Source organism: Oncorhynchus clarkii, chromosome 24 (genome assembly GCF_045791955.1).
Source record: "Oncorhynchus clarkii lewisi isolate Uvic-CL-2024 chromosome 24, UVic_Ocla_1.0, whole genome shotgun sequence".
In the NCBI taxonomy this organism is placed as follows: Eukaryota; Metazoa; Chordata; class Actinopteri; order Salmoniformes; family Salmonidae; genus Oncorhynchus; species Oncorhynchus clarkii.
The window spans coordinates 7,326,112-7,350,556 of NC_092170.1; the positions used below are offsets into that span (position 1 = coordinate 7,326,112).

Consider the following 24,445-nt stretch of genomic DNA (forward strand, 5'->3'; position numbering starts at 1 on the left):
AGATGCTAGCATAATGTAGGAAAAATGTTGCATCTCTGTTAGAGAAGTGAAACAGATTCAGAGATCAGCACTCTCACATTATAAATAATCTCATTGCATACACTGATCAAGACCTATGTATTATATAAGATAAACAATGTATATTAGCATATACAGTGCATTCAGAAGGCATTCTGACCCCTTGACTTTTTACATATTTTGTTATGTTACAGCCTTCTTCTAAAATGCCCAAACTGAGCAATCGGGGAGAAGGGCCTTGGTCAGGGAGGAGACCAAGATGGTCACTCTGAGAGAGCTCCAGAGTTCCTCTGTGGAGATGAGAGAAACTCCCAGAAAGACAACAATCACTGCAGCACTCCATCAATCAGGTCTTTATGGTAGAGTGGCCAGACGGAAGCCATTCCTCAGTAAAAGGCACATGACAGCCCACTTGGACTCTCAGACCATGAGAAACAAGATTTTCTGGTCTGATGAAACCAAGAATGAACTCTTTGGCCTGAATGCCAAGTGTCACTTCTGGAGGAAACCTGGCACCATCCCTATGGTGAAACATTGTGGTGGCATCATCATGCTGTGGGAATGTTTTTCAGCTGTAGGGACTGGGAGACTAGTTAGGATCAAGGGAAAGATGAACGGAGCAAAGTACAGAGAGATCCTTGATGAAAACCTGCTTCAGAGCACCCAGGACCTCTGACTGAGGAGAAGGTTCACCTTCCAACAGGACAAAGACCCTAAGTACACAGCAAAGACAATGCAGGAGTGGCTTCGAGACAAGTCTCTGATTGTCCTTGAGTGGCCCAGCCAGAGCCCGGACTTGAACCCAATCCAACATCTCTGGAGAGACCTAAAAATAGCTGTGCAGCGACACACCCCATCCAACCTGACAGAGCTTAAGAGGATCTACAGAGAAATATGGGAGAAACTCCCCAAATACAGGTGTGCCAAGCTTGTAGTGTCATACCCAAGAAGACTTGAGGCTGTAATCGCTGACAAAGGTGCTTCAACAAAGTACTGAGTCACATGTCTGAATACTTTTGTAAATGTGATATTTCATATATTTGCGAACATTTCTGCAAACCTGTTTTTGCTTTGTCATTACGGGGTATTGTGTGTATATTAATGATGGAAATAACTTTTTTTTTAAAGCTGTAACGTAACAAAATGTGTAAAAAGTCAAGGGGTCTGAATGTTTTCCGAATGCAATGTACACCTTGTAAAAATGCTCATGTACACACACAAAAACTTCTCAATTGTATCAATTGAGTTGATTCCACCAATGTAACTTTAATAACACAATTTGTCCATAAATGCCTGTGTGCTGTTTGAGTGGCATTTGGAGCTATCCTAATTACCCTAGGTCACTATTTGTGCTACTTTTATCAGGTTAGGATAGGATAATCCCACAGTTTATTTCTCAATGGAGACACAGTTTTCTCGTCAGAAATGTGGAAGGGACATGACAGCTTTAGGCTCTCGCGGTAAAGACAACATTCTTTTGGATCTGTTACAAAGCAAGCAAACAGAGGATTTGATCCTCTCACAAAAGAGAGTGGCTTGTTTCCCCTGCTGCAATTTGTATGAGCTGCTGCACAGAAACCATTTCAGTTTTAATGGGCTTTACTTAGCACCCTTCAGAGTACTATTCTACTTTAATCTGTTTATAGCCCTGCCTCCAAGCATCGATGCACAATGAAGCATGCCGGATGGGTGCAGTTAAATAGTTTTCCCTGCCCAAGCCCCTGTGTGTTAGCTTGAGCTTTGTGTGGCCCATCTGAGATTCTGTAGCAGGCGCACCACTATAGGAACGCCCTCACCACACAGCCTGCTATGAAAGATTACTTCATGCTTAATGGAAACTCAATTAAGACTCAGTTAAAAAAGCTACCCTGTATAGTGGAAGTGCAGTCGTGGCCAAAAGTTTTGAGAATGACACAAATATTAATTTTCACAAGATATTTTTGTCAGATGTTAGTATGGAATATTGAAGTATAATTAAAAGCATTTCATAAGTGTCAAAGGCTTTTATTGACAATTACATGAAGTTGATGCAAAGAGTCAATATTTGCAATGTTGACCCTTCTTTTTCAAGAACTCTGCAATCCGCCCTGGCATGCTGTCAATTAACTTCTAGGCCACATCCTGACTTGATGGTAGCCCATTCTTGCATAATCAACGCTTGGAGTTTGTCAGAATTTGTGGGGTTTTGTTTGTCCACGCGCCTCTTGAGGATTGACCACAAGTTCTCAATGGGATTAAGGTCTGGGGAGTTTCCTGCCCATGGACCCAAAATATCTATGTTTTGTTCCCCCGAGCCACTTAGTTATCACGTTTGCCGTAGGGCAAGGTGCTCCATCATGCTGGAAAAGGCATTGTTCGTCACCAAACTGTTCCTGGACAGTTGGGAGAAGTTGCTCTCTGAGGATGTTTTGGTACCATTCTTTATTCATGGCTGTGTTCTTATGCATGATTGTGAGTGAGCCCAATCCCACACATGAATGGTGTGAGGATGCTTTACTGTTGGCATGACACAGGACTGATGGTAGCGCTCACCTTGTCTTCTCCGGAGTAGCTTTTTATCTGGATGCCCCAAACAATCGGAAAGGGGATTCATCAGAGAAAATGACTTTACCCCAGTCCTCAGCAGTCCAATCCCTGTACCTTTTGCAGAATATCAGTCTTTCCCTGATGTTTTTCCTGGAGAAAAGTGGCTTCTTTGCTGCCCTTCATGACACCAGGCCATCCTCCAAAAGTCTTCGCCTCACTGTACGTGCAGATGCACTCACACCTACCTGCTTCCATTCCTGAGCAAGCTCTGTACTGGTGGTGCCCTGATCCCGCAGCTGAATCAACTTTAGGAGACGGTCCTGGCGCTTGCTGGACTTCCTTGAGCGCCTTGAAGCCTTCTTCACAACAATTGATCCGCTCTCCTTGAAGTTCTTGATGATCCGATAAATGGTTGATTTAGGTGCAATCTTCCTGGCAGCAATATCCTTGCCTGTGAAGCCCTTTTTGTGCAAAGCAATGATGACGGCACATGTTTTCTTGCAGATAACCATGGATGACAGAGGAAGAACAATGATTCCAAGCACCACCCTCCTTTTGAAGCTTCCAGTCTGTTATTCAAACTCAATAAGCATGACGGAGTGATCTCCAGCCTTGTCCTTGTCAACACTCACACCTGTGTTAATGAGAGAATCACTACATGATGTCAGCTGGTCCTTTTGTGGCAGGGCTGAAGTGCAGTGGAATTTTTTGGGGGGGGATTCAGTTAATTTGCATGGCAAAGAGGGACTTTGTAATAAATTGCAATTCATCTGATCACTCTTCATAACATTCTGGGGCATATGCAAATTGACATCGTACAAACCGAGGCAGCAGACTTTGTGAAAATTAATATTTGTGTCATTCACAAAACTTTTGGCCACGAGTCCATGTGACTTTTGAAAATTGACCTGCTGAGGACAGAGATGGGAAAGGTGCGTGTTAGGTTGCATGTGGAGTGTTATCTTCTGTTTGAGCACCAGTGAACTGGAGCAGTGTTTACTTTAAGTCCCATAGCATGCACACTCCAAAGGTCAGAGGAGGAAGAGCACACCTTCAAGCCCTTAAATCATTCAGCGCCATTGTGGATGCCTGCATGTTTCTCCATTCGATCCCTCCATCTAAAAATACATCCTTTGTCTCCGGGAAGAGGAAAAGTCTGAAAAGTAAAGGACGGTGATGATCAAAGTACCATCAAACTGTAATACCCACTGTACTGTGGTTTGCTTCTGACATGGGCAACAAAAACACATTGTTCACAAAATGGATACAGTGCGCTTCGTCTGGCAAAGCCAATCTCAATCAGTCTTTAGCATTCTTATTGTCCGTGCATGAAAATGTATCGATGTCGCCACGCTTACAGCTGTGCTGAGTTGATTTTGAATGCATTCTGCATTGTATTGATTGGTACATAGACATTTGCCAACGGTGGTTTTGCCGGTATTATGGAGGCTAAAATGAGACTGCCGGATAAAGCTGATGCATAGTGTATCCTTGGATGAAAAGCTGCGTTCTATGAAAATAACCAGAGCAACACAAACGCAGGCACACACCACACCCACTCCGTGCCAAATTCGCAAGCGCTGAAGATCAATAGTGTGATGAATGACCTTACTATCAAGATTGACTTGCATTCAACCCCAGCTCTTCGTTTGCATAACCTCCTGAAATTGTCCACCTTAAATATTGCAGGATAGTAGACACCAGGGGGAGAGAGGTGGGGTGATGGAAAGTTGAGAGAAGCAAAGAGAAGATCTAAGCCCCCAGCTGCAATTCCATTTTATTCCACTGTTGTTTTGTTTGTCAATGTCATTATGGTGAAATGGACAATTCGAGCGAGGTGAGTGAATGAAGCCTTTTACGCCGCAGTGCACATCATGAACAAATCAGCATATGCGAGTCCTGGTGTGCCATAAATGCGCAAGACCTCATGACTTATGGGTTTGAAACATGCGGTTGATTTTAGCCTGCAATTATGGAAGAGAAGTTGACTTGCATTAGTACGGGCTAAAACACACAGGGACATTGTGAGTGTGCCTGTCATTTCTCAAATGTGATATTCACACTGGCAAGGTACTAAATGGAAAATAGTTAGTGCTTTCAAGGACAAGAAGCCCTTGAGTTGTGTGCTCTGTTGGTTACTATGGAGATTAGGGGTATTGCATTGTAACATACACAATAGAATTTGCTCAATGGACACTGCTTGCAATTTATTTCACCACTACTGGATATTTATTTGTGTGTTGCTGTGGTTTTCGATATGGACATTTCTTGCTAGAGGTGCAGTGTTATGCACATTCGTGCCATTTATACATCTAACCAGAGGGACGAGAAACATGTGATCCATGAATAGTTATCCAAACCTCAAGACATTTGAAACGAATGACGTGGTCACAAGGGCTTTGTTTTTACTATTTGTATGTGATGCTGTAATAATTCCATGTTGTACACTCCTCTGTGTTACTTCGCTGGAATCACATGCATCTCTAAATGCTTGAAAAGTACACGAATAGCTCAGAGAATGGGGCATTACAGTACCTTGGGATGTCGTATGCCTTGATCGGCAAAGGCAACAGAGGCGTTTGCCTTCAGCCAAACTGTTTAAATGCAAAAGTGTATAGCTAACTTCTGATTATGAATGATGTTTTAAGTGCTAGATTAGTGTTAGACACCGCTGACTTCTCGGGAGTGCGATGATACACTGTCACTCGGGCATATCCTGGGTCATAGTAGGACATTGCTTTTGGAATCATGCGTTTATTTCCTCGCCATTCTGGTTTGCATGCTCATCTATTCATCAACGAATCTGTTGCTAATTTTGTTTCTAAAACAGGTGGTTTCTGCTTGACAGTAAGGGTTGTGTGTGTTCGATCTGTGTTTCTTGAGGAGGAGCGGTCAATTTAACAACTACACCTCTCCTAACAATTTGCTCGGTTAGTTTTTTCCCTGTATGCGTTGCCCTTCAATAAGAAGACATGCTAAAGGGTGAATAGGCGAGAGCGAGAGAGAAAGCACACAAAACAATTCTCCCTGTGGGAAGGCCATCTTCTCCGAGACAGAACACTGCTGTCATGCTGTCTTGGCTGTGCTGTGCCTTCCCAACAAGCTACTGTACAAAGACACAACGTGAAAATGGATAAATGAAAACTGTTTCTCTGTTTTGTTTTGTCTTTTCTGTGGACATGTTCAAACTCCTGTGCTTGGTTCCCATTTAGACATGTTACTTGACAGTTCCTGTGAAAAAGCCCAACGTCGTGACCGAGAGACCCATGAGGCGGCGAACAATTGGCCCAGCGTCATCCGGGTTAGGGGAGGTTTTGCACAAGTAAAAATTTTAAAAAGTACATAAAAAATACACCTGCCCGCTCTCCAAGGCTGTTATCTCAGGCCCAACCAGGCTGTCTGTCTCAGATCCAACCAGGCTGTTATCTCAGTCCAAACAAAGCTGTTATCTCAGGCCCATCTCCTCCATAATATCCTTCCCCTATGCTTTTGCTGTTCTCAGTGCACCATGAATTGATGTCAGAGTGGGTTGCCATTTTCTTTCTGGCTCTGCAATGCTGAACAGTTGAACAGCAGAGCATGTTGTTGCGGGGATCAATAGTCCTAATCGGAGCCCAGTGTGCTCCATTAAAGTAGGATATCTCCCACCCATACCCCTACTGGGATTTGTCTCCATAAGCACAAAAAGAGCAAACCGTTTTTATTCTTCTTAAGGCTAGCGCTCCTACAGGTTATTGTTCTGCCTAACAAGCAAGCAATACCTCACTGTAATAGCTCAATTAATATGCCAGTTTTTCCGTGCATGATAAAGCCTTGGCAACGAGAGAGGATAAAGAAACGCCAACCCAGGCTCCTAGTTTTCTACAGAGAGTACATGGGGAAATAGATGGACAATCGCTGACAGTTTGGTGTGACTTAATGACCCCCAGCCAAATTGCTTTGCAGGATCCCTGCACATGGGAGGCTTAAGATAGCGAGGACTTGTATCATACACATCCCATGGGGAAGAGCGACACGTTGTTAACGGTGTTTCCGAGGGATTGGAGGGATCTTAGCGCTGCTATCCTCCTCATTATTCACACCCCTGCATGTCCCGGGCGTCTCTCTCTCACTTTTCGCGCTCCCTTCAGCACAAGTTTATATTCACCGCTCTCTCTTGGCTTCTTTTTTTACTTCATCCATCTCGCACAAAGACAGATGGAGGTGTGTACATAGATAGTGCCCCCAGTCTGACACTATCTCTCTTCTGCTAAATCTAGATCTCTACCTCAGAAGATAAATGGATCAATGGAAGCAGAGCAGCAGAACAATGGAGACCTAGTGACTCATGATCCCACAGTTACAAAGCAGTTAATGGTTGATGTCTTCTATGGATGTTTGCTGACTGAGGAATAGGCCGGCAATCTGTTGTGGAGTCAAACGTCCTCTCTCACCTGTCATAATGACTACTGTACCTTTAAATGGCCCTATGTCTTCAGTCTATGTTGTTACAGTGTGTATATGTGAATTGCCCCTAAGAGAAGCTTCCGTAGCAGGATGATCCTGCCCAGAAGTTCCACAGAGAGGTGGTGTCCTAGCTACTGTAGAAAGTCCTCTGCAGCTTTCACATATAAAATGTACATGGAGATTAAAGGCACAGAACTACAATGTTGCCACAAGCTCACTATAGGAAAGGACATGAGCTGAAGGCGTTAGATGTTAATTAGGCCATGCATGTCTCATTTTTGTGGGCTTTGCTTTTGTTCAAGTTTGACAGTGTCTGGGTGGTTCCTGGGGTAATACATGAGCCCATACTGAGCTGTCAGTGTGGATGTGCGAGTCAGGGATGATCACTAAAAGGAAAGAGCTCAGCCTGGCTGTGATGGAGCATGCATGTGCCAGATAAAGCAGGGCTCTTTGCATATAACATCAAAGAGATTCACATATTGAAAGAGGATTTGCAGTGTGAACTTTAGCTGGGATTCTTTGTGAGCATTAGATTAGTCGCGGAGAGCGAGGAGGATAGACCATGGACAGGCCAGAGGGGGCAGTGAAAGATGTGCCTCAGACGGCCATTGTGGCAAAAGTCAAGTAAAATACGATATGTTCCAATCAAAGTAGATTTTTTTTGCGTACAAAGATTAGCAGATGTTAAAGCAGGTGCAGCAAAATGCTTTTGTTCCTAGCTCCAGCAGTGCAATACAATGTTATGCCCTTCCATTTCTGGGGCATTACCTAGTGAAAACAATTCTCTCTCTACCGCTTTTTCAGCAGTGGCTGACAGGTAACAAGGCTTAACCAATGACAGCTTGAAAGGCAGGGATTATCTGTCATCTATGGCTGATCTGGATAGAGCAATGGAGACTGTTGCTATGACACATTTTTTAAATCTTTATTTAACTAGGCAAGTCATTTAAGAACAAATTCTTATTTTGCAATTAAGGCCTCTAATACCGACAACGGTGGGACAATTGTGCACTGCCCTATGGGACTCCCGATCACGGCCAGTTGTGATACAGCCCAGGATCGAACCAGGGTCTGTAGTTATGCCTAGCACTGAGATGCAGTGCCTTATACATCTGCGCCACTCTGGAGCCCATCATCAGCAGAGTGTTGTGACAAACTCAGGTTAAGCTTTTGACATGTGCTACAGTATGTGGTGAAAGGAGGGAAGTTTTTGGTTCCCTGCATCACATGGTAATTGATAACTATGGCTTGGGAAATTGATATCCTATCACTGGGAGATAATTACTTGAATTAACATATTGGGGGCCTGACCAGTCATGAATTGTAATTGTATTGCCTCCTATATGATCAACACAGAATCACGCATCTTATTAGTTAAAGTGCCTTGCGAAAGTATTCGGCCCCCTTGAACTTTGCGACCTTTTGCCATATTTCAGGCTTCAAACATAAAGATATAAAACTGTATTTTTTTGTGAAGAATCAACAACAAGTGGGACACGATCATGAAGTGGAACGACATTTATTGGATATTTCAAACTTTTTTAACAAATCAAAAACTGAAAAATTGGGCGTGCAAAATTATTCAGCCCTTTACTTTCAGTGCAGCAAACTCTCTCCAGAAGTTCAGTGAGGATCTCTGAATGATCCAATGTTGACCTAAATGACTAATGATGATAAATACAATCCACCTGTGTGTAATCAAGTCTCCGTATAAATGCACCTGCACTGTGATAGTCTCAGAGGTCCGTTAAAAGCGCAGAGAGCATCATGAAGAACAAGGAACACACCAGGCAGGTCCGAGATACTGTTGTGAAGAGGTTTAAAGCCGGATTTGGATACAAAAAGATTTCCCAAGCTTTAAACATCCCAAGGAGCACTGTGCAAGCGATAATATTGAAATGGAAGGAGTATCAGACCACTGCAAATCTACCAAGACCTGGCCGTCCCTCTAAACTTTCAGCTCATACAAGGAGAAGACTGATCAGAGATGCAGCCAAGAGGCCCATGATCACTCTGGATGAACTGCAGAGATCTACAGCTGAGGTGGGAGACTCTGTCCATAGGACAACAATCAGTCGTATATTGCACAAATCTGGCCTTTATGGAAGAGTGGCAAGAAGAAAGCCATTTCTTAAAGATATCCATAAAAAGTGTTGTTTAAAGTTTGCCACAAGCCACCTGGGAGACACACCAAACATGTGGAAGAAGGTGCTCTGGTCCGATGAAACCAAAATTGAACTTTTTGGCAACAATGCAAAACGTTATGTTTGGCGTAAAAGCAACACAGCTCATCACCCTGAACACACCATACCCACTGTCAAACATGGTGGTGGCAGCATCATGGTTTGGGCCTGCTTTTCTTCAGCAGGGACAGGGAAGATGGTTAAAATTGATGGGAAGATGGATGGAGCCAAATACAGGACCATTCTGGAAGAAAACCTGATGGAGTCTGCAAAAGACCTGAGACTGGGACGGAGATTTGTCTTCCAACAAGACAATGATCCAAAACATAAAGCAAAATCTACAATGTAATGGTTCAAAAATAAACATATCCAGGTGTTAGAATGGCCAAGTCAAAGTCCAGACCTGAATCCAATCGAGAATCTGTGGAAAGAACTGAAAACTGCTGTTCACAAATGCTCTCCATCCAACCTCACTGAGCTCGAGCTGTTTTGCAAGGAGGAATGGGAAAAAATTTGAGTCTCTCGATGTGCAAAACTGATAGAGACATACCCCAAGCGACTTACAGCTGTAATCGCAGCAAAAGGTGGCGCTACAAAGTATTAACTTAAGGGGGCTGAATAATTTTGCACGCCCAATTTTTCTGTTTTTGATTTGTTAAACAAGTTTGAAATATCCAATAAATGTTGTTCCACTTCATGATTGTGTCCCACTTGTTGTTGATTCTTCACAAAAAAATACAGTTTTATATCTTTATGTTTGAAGCCTGAAATGTGGCAAAAGGTCGCAAAGTTCAAGGGGCCGAATACTTTCGCAAGGCACTGTATTTAAGATATTTTTTTTGTGGATTTTCCCTTTAAACTTTCCTGAATAACTGGACCTGCTGGAAGCATACTGTATGTGGCCACATTATTATAGGGTGACTTAGGAGAATGATATCCGAAACAGACAGCTCATCTCAGTATCAGAACTTAAAATGCAGCCAGACTGACATGCTCAGTCATTTTGTGCCGTTTTTCAAGTTACATTTTCACTGCCTAGAGTAGAATTTGGTACTCATTTGAAAACAATAATGCAATTATTCATGTCATTGTGCTGTTGTAGGCTAGTCTAGATAATTGTATTGTCCTTAAACAAGATCAATAGGGGAGCTTTTTGAACTGACCCAAAAAGTGGCCTCTCCGGTTATATTGAACATGGGTGCAGCTTTTAATGATTTTATGTGTGGTATGATGCTAGTTAGCCTATTGCAGATCTGGACAAACGATCCACCTACCACTATTGTCAATATGAATGGTGGATAGAGGGAAAGATAGACAGTTAGACTGGTAGACTAAACTCACCCGTGGGATATTTAAGCAATAAGGCCCGAGAGGGTGTCATATATGGCCAATATACCACGGCTAAGGGCTGTTCTTATGCACGACGCAAAGCAGACTGCCTGGACACAGCCCTTAGCCGTGGTATATTGGCCATATACCACAAACCCACAACGTGCCTCATTGCTATTATAAACTGGTTACCAACGTAATTAGAGCAGGGAAAAACAAATGTTTATATTATACCCGTGGTATATGGTCTGATATAACACGGCTGTCAGCCAATCAGCATTCAGGGTTCAAACCACCCAGTGTATAATAAAAGAAGGCATGGGGAAAAGCGTAGTGCACAAGTGAGGTACCAAAACACCTTGATCTAGAGGAGGCACATGCAAGCAGAAGAGGACATTTGGCTAGGAAGAAATTATATAGTAAAACCTCCTCCAAAAGGGTGTATGTAAACCTAGGAAAAAACACACTACCCTCCCCAAAGTATCAAATAAGTTAGACAACCCCCATAGAGTGCACAGTGAAGTAACTTAAAAGCCAAACGAGTGAAAAGCCTTAAAAAGCAAACATTGAAGAAGTAATTGATATCGTCTGAATTCTACTATTTGTGGTTGGATCAGCTCATTTGCATCCTAAGATACTTACTGCCTCGGGAGGAGATTCTCATCATGTGAAATTATGCAGAATGATTGCTATTTTATGCAGAAAAAACATTGCTTTTATGACATTGTAATTCCCCCAAACCCTCCAATTACATGCTTTGTTTTTGTGTGTGTGTGTGTGTGTTTTCCTGCATCCGTAGGTACCTACGTGTGTGTTCTGTAGGTAGTCCATTATTGTCTAACACCCTTGTTGTAGGTGTATTGTTTTTGACAGAAGCCTCTATAATTGGGATTGTGACTTTGTACAAAGTTGTCACACCTTGAAACCCTGTCTGTTTATTACATTGCTTCCACTCGTCCTATAGCTTAAGCGGATGTGAATGACTTGTAATACCTCAGATTAATTTAGATATCTGTCAGAGACTGTCAGAGTTTAAATCCCTCAGATTTCCTTTAAAACTGTGAATTGTCACTTTAACATCTCACATGTCATTTCCTGTTACCTTATCTCAAATGTAAAACCAATTATCAGTGATATTATAATCATGTTAATTTTATTTTTGCATTGACTGAAGCAATGTGAAAGTGGGATAAAGTGGTAGATTACAGCTTGCATTAGACTATTGTCCAGTACCTGGCATTATTGTAATAAACGTGTTGTATAAGTAGACCAAACTCTTTTCTGTGACACAAACTAAATGAATTGTGTTGCACATGTTTTCGGGAGCAATAGTTATACATAAATAAATCACACAGTCTGATATTATACATTTAATTTGAAGTATAGCCTACTTTTTCTGTATCTCAGAAGATGAGCGGACATTTTCTTTCACACGTAAGCGATTAAATGGACTTTGAAGGGAGAGACAGCGAGGGGGAAAAGAGAAAGAACCATTTTGAATGGTTGAAAGATGTGATGCAACATGTTAAAATTTATTTTGCATGTTTCTGGCTTCCGTGACCTTCAATGCCTCATAGTCCTTTTTAATACTCACACTAGATAATCAGACATGGCCAATAAAGTCATTGAGTATACCTCAGTTTCTAAATACAGGTTGTATTGCAACCACACTGAGGGTGCAAAGGTACAAACATACACACATTACTGCACCTTAACATCAATGACACAGCTGTTCGCTTGCAAAATTACCTATGAGCTTTGTTTGAACGAGTTGGCCCTAGGCCCGGTGGCATCGTCTATTTAAAAATTATTATTACAAAAACATTTTTTAACCCATTCACCACCAGACCTTTTCGGAGGACACAAATATTTTTTTTGTTTTTACAGCTTTTCCGCTACATAGACATACACTACCGTTCAAAAGTTCTAAGTTCACTTAGAGATGTTCTTGTTTTTGAAAGAAAAGCACAAGTACATTAGAGTGTCTAGTTTGAGAAACAGACACCTCACAAGTCCTCAGCTGTCAGCTTCATTAAATAGTACCCACAAAACACCAGTCTCAATGTCAACAGTGAAGAGGCGACTCCGGGATTCTGGCCTTCAAGGCAGAGTTCCTCTGTCCAGAGTCTGTTATTTTGCCCATCTAAATCTTTTATTTTTATTAGCCAGTCTGATATATGGCTTTTTCTTTGCAAGTCTGCCTAGAAGGCCAGCATTTCTCAAACTAGACATTCTAATGTACTTGTCCTCTTGCTCAGTTGTGCACCTGGGCCTCCCACTGCTCTTTCTATTCTGGTTAGAGCCAGTTTGTGCTGTTCTGTGAAGGGAGTAGTACACAGCGTTGTACAAGATCTTCAGTTTCTTGGCAATTTCTCACATGGAAAAGCCTTATTTTCTTAGAACAAGAATAGACTGACGAGTTTCAGAAGAAAGTTCTTTCCGGCCCTTTTGAGCCTGTAATCTAACCCACAAATGCTGATGCTCCAGATACTCAACTAGTCTAAAGAAGGCCAGTCTTATTGCTTATTTAATCAGATCAACAGTTTTCAGCTGTGCTAACATAATTGCTAATGATCAATTAGCCTTTTAAAATGATAAACTTGGATTAGCTAACAAAATGTGCCACTGGAACACAGGAGTGATGGATGCTGATAATGGGCCTTTGTACGCCCAGTAGATATTCCATAAAAAATCTGCCGTTTCCAGCTACAATAGTCATTTACAACATTAACAACGTCTATACTGTATTTCTGATCAATTTGGTGTTATTTTAATGGGCAAAAAAAATTTGCTTTTCTTTCAAAAACAAGGACATTTCTAAGTGAACCCAAACTTTTGAACGGTAGTGTACATTTGACATATACATTTTACGTATGTGGTACTTTGTATACAGCAATCACATAACAATATTACATTACCGAACATAAGCTCTCAATCCCACCCCTCAGCCACTCTCAGCCCATCCCACCTATCACCATAGATCCCCTCAGCCACTCTTAGCCCATTCCACCTATCACCATAGATCACCCTCGTTTGGTTCGCATCTGCGATATGTTTTACAATTGTGTTGTGATGTTTTATATGAATTTTGAAACTTTCTATACACATAGTATCCACAGACTATGAGATAAAGATGAAAACCTGTCCTACGAGTATTATTTTTATTGATTGACTTATTTACTATGGCTTTCCAAATCGCCCGACACTGCTATTTATAAGGTTCATTTTAAGTGAATGTTGTGATTTTTTTAACCAACCATTCCTGAGCCTGTGACTAGAAGCAAGCTACATAGGGGCAACACCAGAATAAATTATCTTGTGATTCTGTCTCTCCACCCCCGTGAGACGGTTGAGCAAGCATAGGCTAATGTGATTAGCATGAGTTTATAAGTAACAAGAAAATGTACATATCTGATATGGGCAGAAAGCTTCAATTCTTGTTAATTTAACTGCACTGTCCAATTTACTGTAGCTATTGCAGTGAAAGAATACCATGCTATTGTTTGAGGAGAGTGCACAATTCTGAACTTGAAAATGTATTAATAAACCAATGAGGAACATGAGGCACATATGCACATGAGGCACACATGCAATGGTTCGTTGAATCAGTCTAAAACTTTGCATATACACTGCTGCCATCTAGTGGCCAAAATCTAAATTGCAGATGTGCTGGAATAATACATTACGGCCCTTCTCTTGCATTTCAAAGATGAAAGTACAAAAAAAGAATAAATAAAAATATGTTTTTTTCTTTGTATTATCTTTTACCAGATCTAATGTGTTATATTATCCTACATTCATTTCACATTTCCACAAACTTCAAAGTTTTTCCTTTCAAATGGTATCAAGACTATGCATGTCCTTGCTTCAGGTCCTGAGCTACAGGCAGTTAGATTTGGGTATGTCATTTTAGGCAAACATTGAAAAAAGGTCCTTATTAACGATCCAATACCTAATATGGTACACTTTTTATAATTAGGTTTTAGTCGAGAGAGGCTAGAAAAGTGATCAAGATCTTCAATGAGACAGGGATCCAAATTAGAGACACAAATTGACACTTTCCTAACCCTTTGATGTTGTTGTTGGATCTAATTTAATATCTAGACAACGGACAGCCTTGTTTTACTCCTCTTAAAACCTCAATACTTTCTGAGAAGTAACCATTATTTACTATTTTACCCCTGGAGTTGCTGTACAGAACTTTAACCTATTGTTTAAGAACTTCACTCTAATTAAAGTAGTCCAGGTATTTATATATACATTCTAGTCATTATTTATCAAATGCCTTTTCGAAATCTGCTATGAAGATCAAGCCTGGTATCTTTGATGATTCATAATCTTCAATTGTTTCAGGTAATTGTTGTATATTGTCTCCAATATATTGTCCATGTAAAAAACCTGTCTGATCAGGACGAACAATATCTGGTGAAACCTTGTTTATTCTATGTGCTGCGCATTTCACCTGGATTTTTCACATCACAACATTGAAGTGTAAGAGGCCTCCAGTTTTTTAAATGGACTTGATCTTTATACTTTTCCCCTGGGTCCTGTTTCAGTAGTAATGAATTCAGACCTTCTTGTTGAGTACCTGAAAGTCTACTATTTTTATAGGAGTAATTAAAACATGCTAATAATTAATATTTTAGGACATCAAAGGTCTGATATACAGTACAGTACCTCTACTGGTATACCAGGTGTTTTTCCCGGACTGAAAATATTTAATTTCCCCAAGAAGTTCCTCCTCTGTAAGTTGGCCTTCACACAGGTATTTATGTACATTTGTTTAATTTTACATTATTATTATTAGTAAATAAAATCCTTACAGTTAAAATCATCATTCAGTGGAGAGGGAGGACACTGAAAATAAAATATAACTTGGTGAATCATGGATGACTGTAAATTCTGTTAATTATTTTTGGTAGCATTTCTATGTTGAAGATTCAAGAAAAATGTAAAATGTCCATCCAATTCGCTTTATTTTAGTAATCATTTTGTACCTGTTCGTTCTTGAATAAGTTCCTCCAATTTTTTTTCTTCCTGTAATCTATTTTGTGCCTCTAAGGTACAGTTTCCATTACCATCTACCCTGTCCTGTTATTTCCTTTATTACTCTAATCTCTTTTTACCTAAACTGCTTTTGTTTAAATTATGAGCATTGTATTGAATGGCCTCTAAAATCAATCAATCAATCAAATGTTATTTGTCACATGCGCTGAATACAACAGGTTTGAACTTTACAGTGAAATGCTTACTTACAAGTCCTTAACCAACAATGCAGTTTTAAGAAAAAAATACAAATGCAAATACAACAAATAATTAAGGAGCAACAGTAAATGAACAGTAGCGAGGCTATATACAGGGGGTTCCGGTACAGAGTCAGTGTGCGGGGGCACTGGTTAGTCCAGGTAATTGAGGTCATATGTACATGTAGGTAGAGGTAAAGTGACTATGCATGGTTAATAAACAGAGAGTAGCAGCAGTGTAAAAAGGAGGGGTGGGCTGGGGACAATGCAAATAGTCCGGGTAGCCATTTGATTAACTGTTCAATAGTCTTATGGCTTGGGGGTAGAAGCTGTTAAGAAGCCTTTTGGAACTAGACTTGGCGCCCCGGTACTGCTTACCATGCGATAGCAGAGAGAACAGTCTACGACTAGGGTGACTGGAGTCCTTGGTAATTTTTTGGGCCTTCCTCTGACACTGCCTGGTATAGAGGTCCTGGATGGCAGGAAGCTTAGCCCCAGAAATATACTAGGCCGTACGCATTACCCTCTGTAGTGCCTTGCGGTCAGAAGCCGAGCCGTGGCCATACCAGAAAGTTATGCAACCAGTCATGATACTCTCGATGGGGCAGCTGTAGAACTTTTTGAGGATCTGAAGACCAATGCCAAATCTTTTCAGTCTCCTGAGGGGGAATATGCGTTGTCGTGCCCTCTTCATGGCTGTCTTGGTGTGTTTGGACCATGATAGTTTGTTGGTGATGTGGACACCAAAGAACGTGAAGCTCTCAACCTGCTCCGCTACAGCCAAATCGATGAGAATGGGTGTGTGCTCGGTTCTCCTTTTTCTTTAGTCCACAATCATCTCCTTTATCTTGATCACATTAGGGAGATGTTGGTACCCTGGCACCACACTTCCCTATAGGTTGTCTTATTGTTGTCAGTGATTATGCCTACCACTGTTGTGTTGTCGGTAAATTAATTGATGGTGTTGGAGTGGTGCTTGGCCATGCAGTCATGGGTTAACAGGGAGTACAGGAGGGGACTGAGCACGCACCCCTGATGGGCCCCTGTGATGAGGATCAGCGTGGCATACGTGTTGTTACCTACCCTTACCACCTGGGGGCAGCCTGCCAGGAATTCCTGGATCCAGTTGCAGAGGTGGGTGTTTAGTCCCTGGGTCCTTAGCTAAGTGATGAACTTTGAGGGCACTATGGTGTTGAACGCTGAGCTGTAGTCAATTAATAGCATTCTCACGTAGGTGTTCCTTTATTTCCAGGTGGAAAAGGGCAGTGTGGAGTGCAATAGAGATTGCATCATCTGTGGATCTGTTGGGACGATATGCAAATTGGAGTGGGTCTAGGATTTCTGGGATAATGGTGTTGATGTGAGCCATGACTATCCTTTCAAAGCACTTCAAGGCTACAGACGTGAGTAGTCAGTAGTCATTTAGACAGGTGAAATTGGTTTTAGTGGGCACAGGGACTATGGTGGTCTGCTTGAAACATGTTGGTATTAAGCTAAACCAATAAAAAAAATGAAACCTTTATTTAATTAGGCAAGTCAGTTAAGAACAATTTCTTGTTTACAATGATGGTCTACGGGGAAGAGTGGGTTAACTGCCTTGTTCTGCCTTGATTTTTACGTTGTCAGCTTGGATGTGATCCAGCAACCTTTCGGTTACTGGCACAACGCTCTAACCACTAGGCTACCTGCCGCCCTAATGACAGCACTAAAGACTCGGCCAGGGACAGGTTGAAAATGTCAGTGAAGGGGGCGCTAGAGAGCGTGCTATGGAGTAGACGTGCTTTGCTAGAGCTCCGCTCCATTTTGAAACAAATTAGTATTTATCTTAACCTCTCACAACCTATAACTTCAAACAAATATGACAAAGGGAAAAGGCACCAAAAAAAGGGAGCGCTAAACAAGATAATTTGAATGAGAATGACAACGAACCAATTTCAACGTCGCCAACCCACGAGGAGTTAGCTGAAGAGGCTAGCTTCCAAGAGATCCCCACAGAGCCTACGCAAAGTGACATACTGGCTGCCATAAACTCGCTAAGCAAGAAGGTGGACACAAGGCTGGCTGATATCTCAAAGAGTATTGGGACTTTGGCCGAAACTGTGAAGGCAACTCAGAGAAGGGTCCATGAGGTTGAGCAGACGACAGTCGATCACGAGGCCAGGCTACAGGACATAGAGAAACAGTGCGCAACGTTCAAAAATGACAACAAAACCCTGAAAGCCCGACTGGAAATGCTCGAGTCGCATTCAAGACACCAGAACATTCGAATATGTGGGATCCAGGAGGACACTGAGAAAGGGAAACCCACTGAATTTGTCTCGGAGCTGATACAGGCATTGCTGGGGAGTGAACACTTCAAAATGGCCATCCTGATCGACCGTGCACACAGATCTCAGGCAACGAAGCCGGCCAAGGGCGGGCCACCAAGGCCATTCATTGTACGGCTGCACTATACCCAGACCAGGGATCTCATCCTCAAGCTGGCTAGTCAAAAGTTCCCCCTTAACTTCAACGGAGCCAGGGTGGCTTTCTACCCAGATCTTACCTTGGAGGTGAGGAACCAACGGAAAGAGTATGATGAGGTACGCAACAAATGCAGGGCGGCCAACATCCGATATGGATTCCTCTTCCCAGCCCGGTTTAAGGTGACAGTTGAAGGATCAACACGTACGTTTGACAACCCAAAAGAGGCCGAACTGTTCTTGACAAGCAAGCTCCCTGGCTGAGGATACAGAACGGCTGTGTCAGTCGGCTAAATGACCAAATACAGGCCAGGAATGTGTTTGGATTTCCGGCCTATGTCTTTTCGATTAGAAGATCAGAAATTGGGACTTATATGATAGGTGAGATGTTGTGGCTAATATAGCATTGTTTAGCACATCATGTTTTAGCACCACTCACCCCCTAACGTGAGAGTTAAGTGTTAATTAAGTGTTATTTAATATTAGCGTATATGCGGAGCATCCATACCCTCAGTAAAGGGACGGGAGGGGGGATGGGGTCTGTGTTTTATGTTCACGTTTATTATTAGTACAGGGGGCATGACAAGCTCCCGCACGGCGGGATGTTTTTCTTCTGAGTTTTGTATGACTGCAACAATTTGCTCTAAAATAAGAAATGCCACATAGTAACAGAGCATAGAGTAGACCAGGTGGAATAAAGATAGTCAGCTGGAACTGTAATGCCTTAGGGCATGTGGTGAAACAAGCTAAGGTTTTTTCTCATCTTAAATCACTTGGTGCTGACATAGTGCTTCTTCAAGAAACTCATATTAAACGCTCCGCTCGGGCCAAGCTACGAGTCGGCTGGATCGGTCAGATATACCAGTCTAACTTTGATGCAAAAGCGAGAGGGGTAGCAATCCTGATAAGGAAAAACATTCCTTTTATTTACTCATCCTCGATTTCAGATCCTAATGGTCGGTATACTATTGTGGCTGGTACACTGAATTTGAAACCAGTAACCAGTAACCTTAGTCAATTTATTATTTATTTTTTCAAAGGGTATTTAAGGACATACCAAATATCTCGGATACAAGTGTTATTGTTGGAGGGGACTTTAACTGTACTTTAGATCCTCTTTTAGATAAACAGTTATGAAGGTCACTTCAACAATCAAATGGCTGTGTCTGTCTAAATACATTGATGACAAACCTTAACATTGTCGATATTTGGAGACTGGCGAAACCAACAGACAGGGATTATTCTTTCTTTTCATCAGTTCATAAATCATATTCCAGAATTGACAATTTTTTGTTGGACTCCAAACTAATTTCAGCAGCTGAGTCGGTTACCTATCACCACTCTCCTGTGTCCATGGTGCTGAAACGCGACAATATGTCGACAGGTCGGCGACCGTGGCGCTTAGACGCATACCTGCTGAAAGATTAGGCTTTTTGTCAGTATTTGAAGGAGCAGATTGCCCTTTTCCTCGGAACTAACGACACGGGGGATGTTGACGACTCCACGCTTTGGGAATCTCTAAAGGCTGTGATTAGAGGTTACATTATTTATTATACATCAGAGAGGAAGAAACGCACCAATATTAGGCTGAGAGAAATTCAAAGAGAGGTAGAGGAACAGGAGAACGTTTTTAGGACGAATTCCTCGTAAACAGTCCTTGAGAAGATCACAAAGTTAAAATATGAATACAATACCATCCTTTCGAAACGGGTGGGCTCTTTACCCGCTTGAACGCAACAAAGTTATTTTGAACTGGGTGACAAACCACATAAATTATTAGCAAGACAGCTAAGGCATGTACAGGCATCTAGAGCTATTCACAAAATAAAAGACAAGAAGGGTAAAATAGTAACAGATCCGCAGGATATTAATAAATGCTTTGCACAGTTTTACTCAGAGCTATACCAATCAAAATGCGATGCTACTGATCCACAAACTATGGAACGCTTTCTCGCTGAATGTGAACTTCCTAAACTAGACAGGGAGGCAGCTGCTGCACTCGATGCAGGGATAACTTCAGAGGAAATTAACACAGCGTTAGAACAATTTCCAAACAGCAAGGCCCCTGGGCCCGATGGATATGTAATAGAATTCTATAAGAAGTACTGCGCCAGTCTATCTCCACTTATGTTGTGAATGTTTAAACAATCCAAAGACAATGCCAAACTCCCGCAAACACTGTATGAGGCTACAACAGCACTGATCTTGAAAAAAGATAGGGATTCCATGGAGATGACGTCTTATCGCCCCGTGTCGTTACTCCCCATAGAAAACAAGGTGTTGACAAAGATATTGGCAAACCGATTGAAAACATATATTTCCGACATCATACACCCTGACCAGACAGGTTTTATCCCGGGCCGACATATATACTACAATTTGAGATGCATTTTCAACGTAATGCATCATGATCATAAAGGTTGAGGCAGTGGTAATAGCTCTTGATGCAGAGAAGGCGTTTGATCGGATTGAGTGGAAGTATATGATGTCGGTTCTGGAGCACTTCGGGTTCGGAAAGGAATGTATTAATTGGATAAGAATTATTTATGCACACCCAATGGCGTCCGTGGTAACCAATCAAGAAATGTCGCAGTCATTCCGCTTGTTCAAGGGGTGCCGACAGGGGTGCCCTATTTCGCCTGCTCTCTTCGCTATAGCCATGGAACCCCTTGCTACTCGCATTCGGGCATGTGCCGATATTGCTTTTGTTAAAATAAAGGACACACAGCACAAAATTTCCCTATATGCAGACAATGTTCTTTTGTTTTTTCCAAGCCTAAAACTTCTATTCCACCCTTACTTAACTTGATAAACACATTTGGCTCCTTCTCTGGCTACAAGATAAACTGGCAAAAAAGTGAGTTGATGCCAATATCACGGCCTGTGGATATGCAATTTATGCAATCTACCCCATTTAGAACAGTGATGGACAAGTTCACAAGCCTTGGCATTGTAGTGACAAGAGACCTTGATCAGCTATTGAAAGCGAATTGGGACATGAAAATATATCAGCTTAAACAAAATATAGATTTTTGGAAAACTCTGCCTATCTCCTTGGTTGGTCGTATAAACGCTATTAAAATGGTTGTCCTACCCAGGTTTCTTTACCTCTTCCAATGTCTAACCAATTTCATACCACAAAGCTATTTTAAGAAACTGGATTCAATAGTAACTCCATTTTTGTGGGATAACAAGGCAGCCAGAATTTCAAAGAAGCATTTATGCAAGTACAAGATAGAGGGGGGCTTTGGCCTTCCTCACTTTAAACTGTATTATAGGGCTGCTAATCTGAACAGTGTGTCTTTCTGGAGGGAAAGTTTACCTGCGATGACAGAAGGATATGCCTTCATGGCTTTTGATTGAGCAGGCCTCCTGTCAACGTTCCTCACTCCCTGCACTTGTTAATAGCCCATCATATGTGAAAAAATCCACTTATGACTCTAACCCAGTCATTTGTCATACGCTTAGGATCTGGAAACAGATTAGGCATTTCCTTAACATACCCACTGTATACATTGACAGCCCGTTTTGCCTGAATCATGCTTTCCACCCCGCATTGGATGATGTGGTGTTTTCACAGTGGAGGGAGAAGGGGCTCACAACAATTGGTAATATATACATAGATGGTCAGTTAGCTTCATTTCAACAATTACAGGGAAAGTTCAACATGCCAACAACACATTTTTTCAGATACCTCCAAATCAGGAATTTCGTAAGGAATTCACAGTATGGCATGAAGCCAAATAGTCCTACATTAGATAGCTTGATCCTTGTCAAACCCCATTCAAAAGGGTCGGTCTCTAGACTGTATGATGTGCTACAGGCCCACATAGAGGTATCCACAGACACCATTAAAAGGGCTTGGGAACAAGAACTTGGGTCAGAAATCTCAGATGAGGACTGGGTAGAAGCTCTCAGGAATATAAACCACAGTTCAGTGAATGCCAGACACAACCTTGTACAGTTTAAGGTGATACACAGGTTACATTACTCAAAAGTGAAACTGCATAAAATATTCCCGGACACCTCACCACTGTGTGAGAGGTGCAAGCAGGATGAGGGGACGTTGACCCACTTATTCTGGACATGTCCTAAGTTACATGTTTACTAGGCTCTCATTTTTGATTACTTATCTAGAGCCTTTGATAGAGTTCTAGCCCCAGACCCATTGACCGCTCTGTTTGGTACAGTTGATGGGAATAACCACGAAGGGAAAGCTGTCTCTCTTTGTACTCTATTAGCCAAAAGGCTCATATTGCAATTTTGGAAACTGGAGACTGTACCTACCTTTGAAATGTGATTACGGGATTTAGGGAATGTAATACATATGGAAAAGATTCAATACAATACCTCCAATAGAAGTTCAATGTTTTACAAAATATGGCAGCCGATACTGGATAAATGGTCTAGTCCCGCTTCATAACTAGGTTGACGATCTGCTGCTACTCTGTGCTGTACTCCACTCAATATTTATTTTTGGCTTAACTACACTGCTTGTAATGACTATATGCTGTCTTCTTATACATGCACCACCTAATAGGATTTTGTTTTATTTTGTGTATGTGTGAGTTAAGTTTTGTTTTGTCCTCTAAATTGGCCATCCCATTCAACAGTATAATGAATGTCATTGTTAGTATTGCTGTCTTTTTTATTAGATTTTTTATCGTAAAATAATAAACATATTATTAAAAAAATATTCTTATGATCTTCTGGGTTAGAGTCCCGTTCCTAGAAATTGTCAGCTCTACCCTTTAGCTCAGTGCGGATGTTGCCTGTAATCCATGGCTTCTGGTTGTGGTATGTACGTACAGTCAGTTTGGAGACGACGTCATCGATGCACTTGATGAAGCCAGTGACTGATGTGGTGTACTCCTCAATGCCATCGGAAGAATCACGGAACATATTCCAGTCTGTGTTACAAAACAGTCCTGTAGCATAGCATCTGCGTCTTCTGACCACTTCCTTATTGAGCTTGTCACTGGTACTTCCTGCTTTAGTTTTTGCTTGTAAGCAGGAATCAGGAGGATAGAATTATGGTCAGATTTGCCAAATGTAGGGCGAGGGAGAGCTTTGTATGCATCTCTGTGTGTGGCGTTAAGGTGGTCTTGTTTTTTTCCCTTTGGTTGCACATTTAACATGCTGGTAGTAAATGAGGTAAAATGGATTTAAGTTTCCCGTCATTAAGTCCGCGGCCATTAAAAGCGCCGCCTCTGGATGATCATTTTCTTGTTTGCTTATGGCCCTATACAGCTTGTTGAGTGCCGTCTTAGTGGCAGCATCGGGAAATATAGATAACAACTCTCTTGGTAAATAGTGTGGTCTACAGCTTATCATGAAATACTCTACCTTAGTCTACCTTAGGCGAGCAAATGACGGGGATTTGAGCCGTTCCCGAGAAAGTAGTATATCCTTCGCGTCGGACTCGCTAAAGTAAAAATCTTCTTCGTCCAGTTTGAAGTGAGTAATTGCTGAGTGACAGTAGCAGCAATGTACAAAATCATTTGGAAAATAAGTTACAAACAATGTGAAAAAACAAACATAATAGTTGGTTAGGATCACGTAAAACAGCAGCCATCCCCTCCGGTGTCATTGAAATCCCTAAAAGTACTTTAAAAGTGCCCCATACAATAAGGGGATTTTCTGTACCTATGTTGTGCAGAAAAAAGTTAATTATGAATTATGTTACGTTAGTTGAGAACAAATTGTCATCCAGTAGGCTTTGATTCAATTTCCAACATCCCCGTCCACTTGGAAATTCTGCGTCATGTGGAGGCCAATTAGACGATGGTCCAATCGCACTTTGTCTCCAATTAATCATTTAAAAACTTTTGATGACAGCATGAATGAGACCAGGAAGTAGTCAAGACGTCTATCTTGACTAAGCCTCCTCCATGTACATCTCGCTTGTTCAGGGTTTTTTAGCCTCCATATATACACTAGTTCTTATGTATCCATGATGTTCGTGATCTCCTTAAGTGCATGAGGGTGATAGTTTGTAGTGTGATTTCAAATATGATACATTGAGGTAATTAAAACCATATTATGTTCTCCCACCATAATAATAGATGAATTAGTTACTTTTCAGTTTAATAGATTATTATATATATTTTCAAAGAAGTGTGGATCATCATTATTTGGCCCATATAGATTAATTAGCCGGATCTGTCTTTTGTCCAATAACATATTTAAAAGGATCCATCTTCCTTGAGAATCTGTTTGCACAGTTTACACAATCAGA

The 24,445-nt window shown here is 41.5% G+C and overlaps 1 protein-coding gene across 1 annotated transcript in view; it reads left to right on the top strand.

Annotated features, from left to right (window-relative positions):
• The first annotated feature begins 4,261 nt into the window (after positions 1-4,261).
• The window catches only part of LOC139382423 (leucine-rich repeat and fibronectin type III domain-containing protein 1-like protein), a 122,256-nt gene continuing 102,072 nt past the window's right edge, over positions 4,262-24,445 (top strand). Inside the window, exon 1 of the mRNA XM_071126466.1 lies at positions 4,262-4,381. The gene's annotated coding sequence lies outside the window, so the exon portion shown is untranslated. The remainder of the gene's footprint in view (positions 4,382-24,445) is intronic.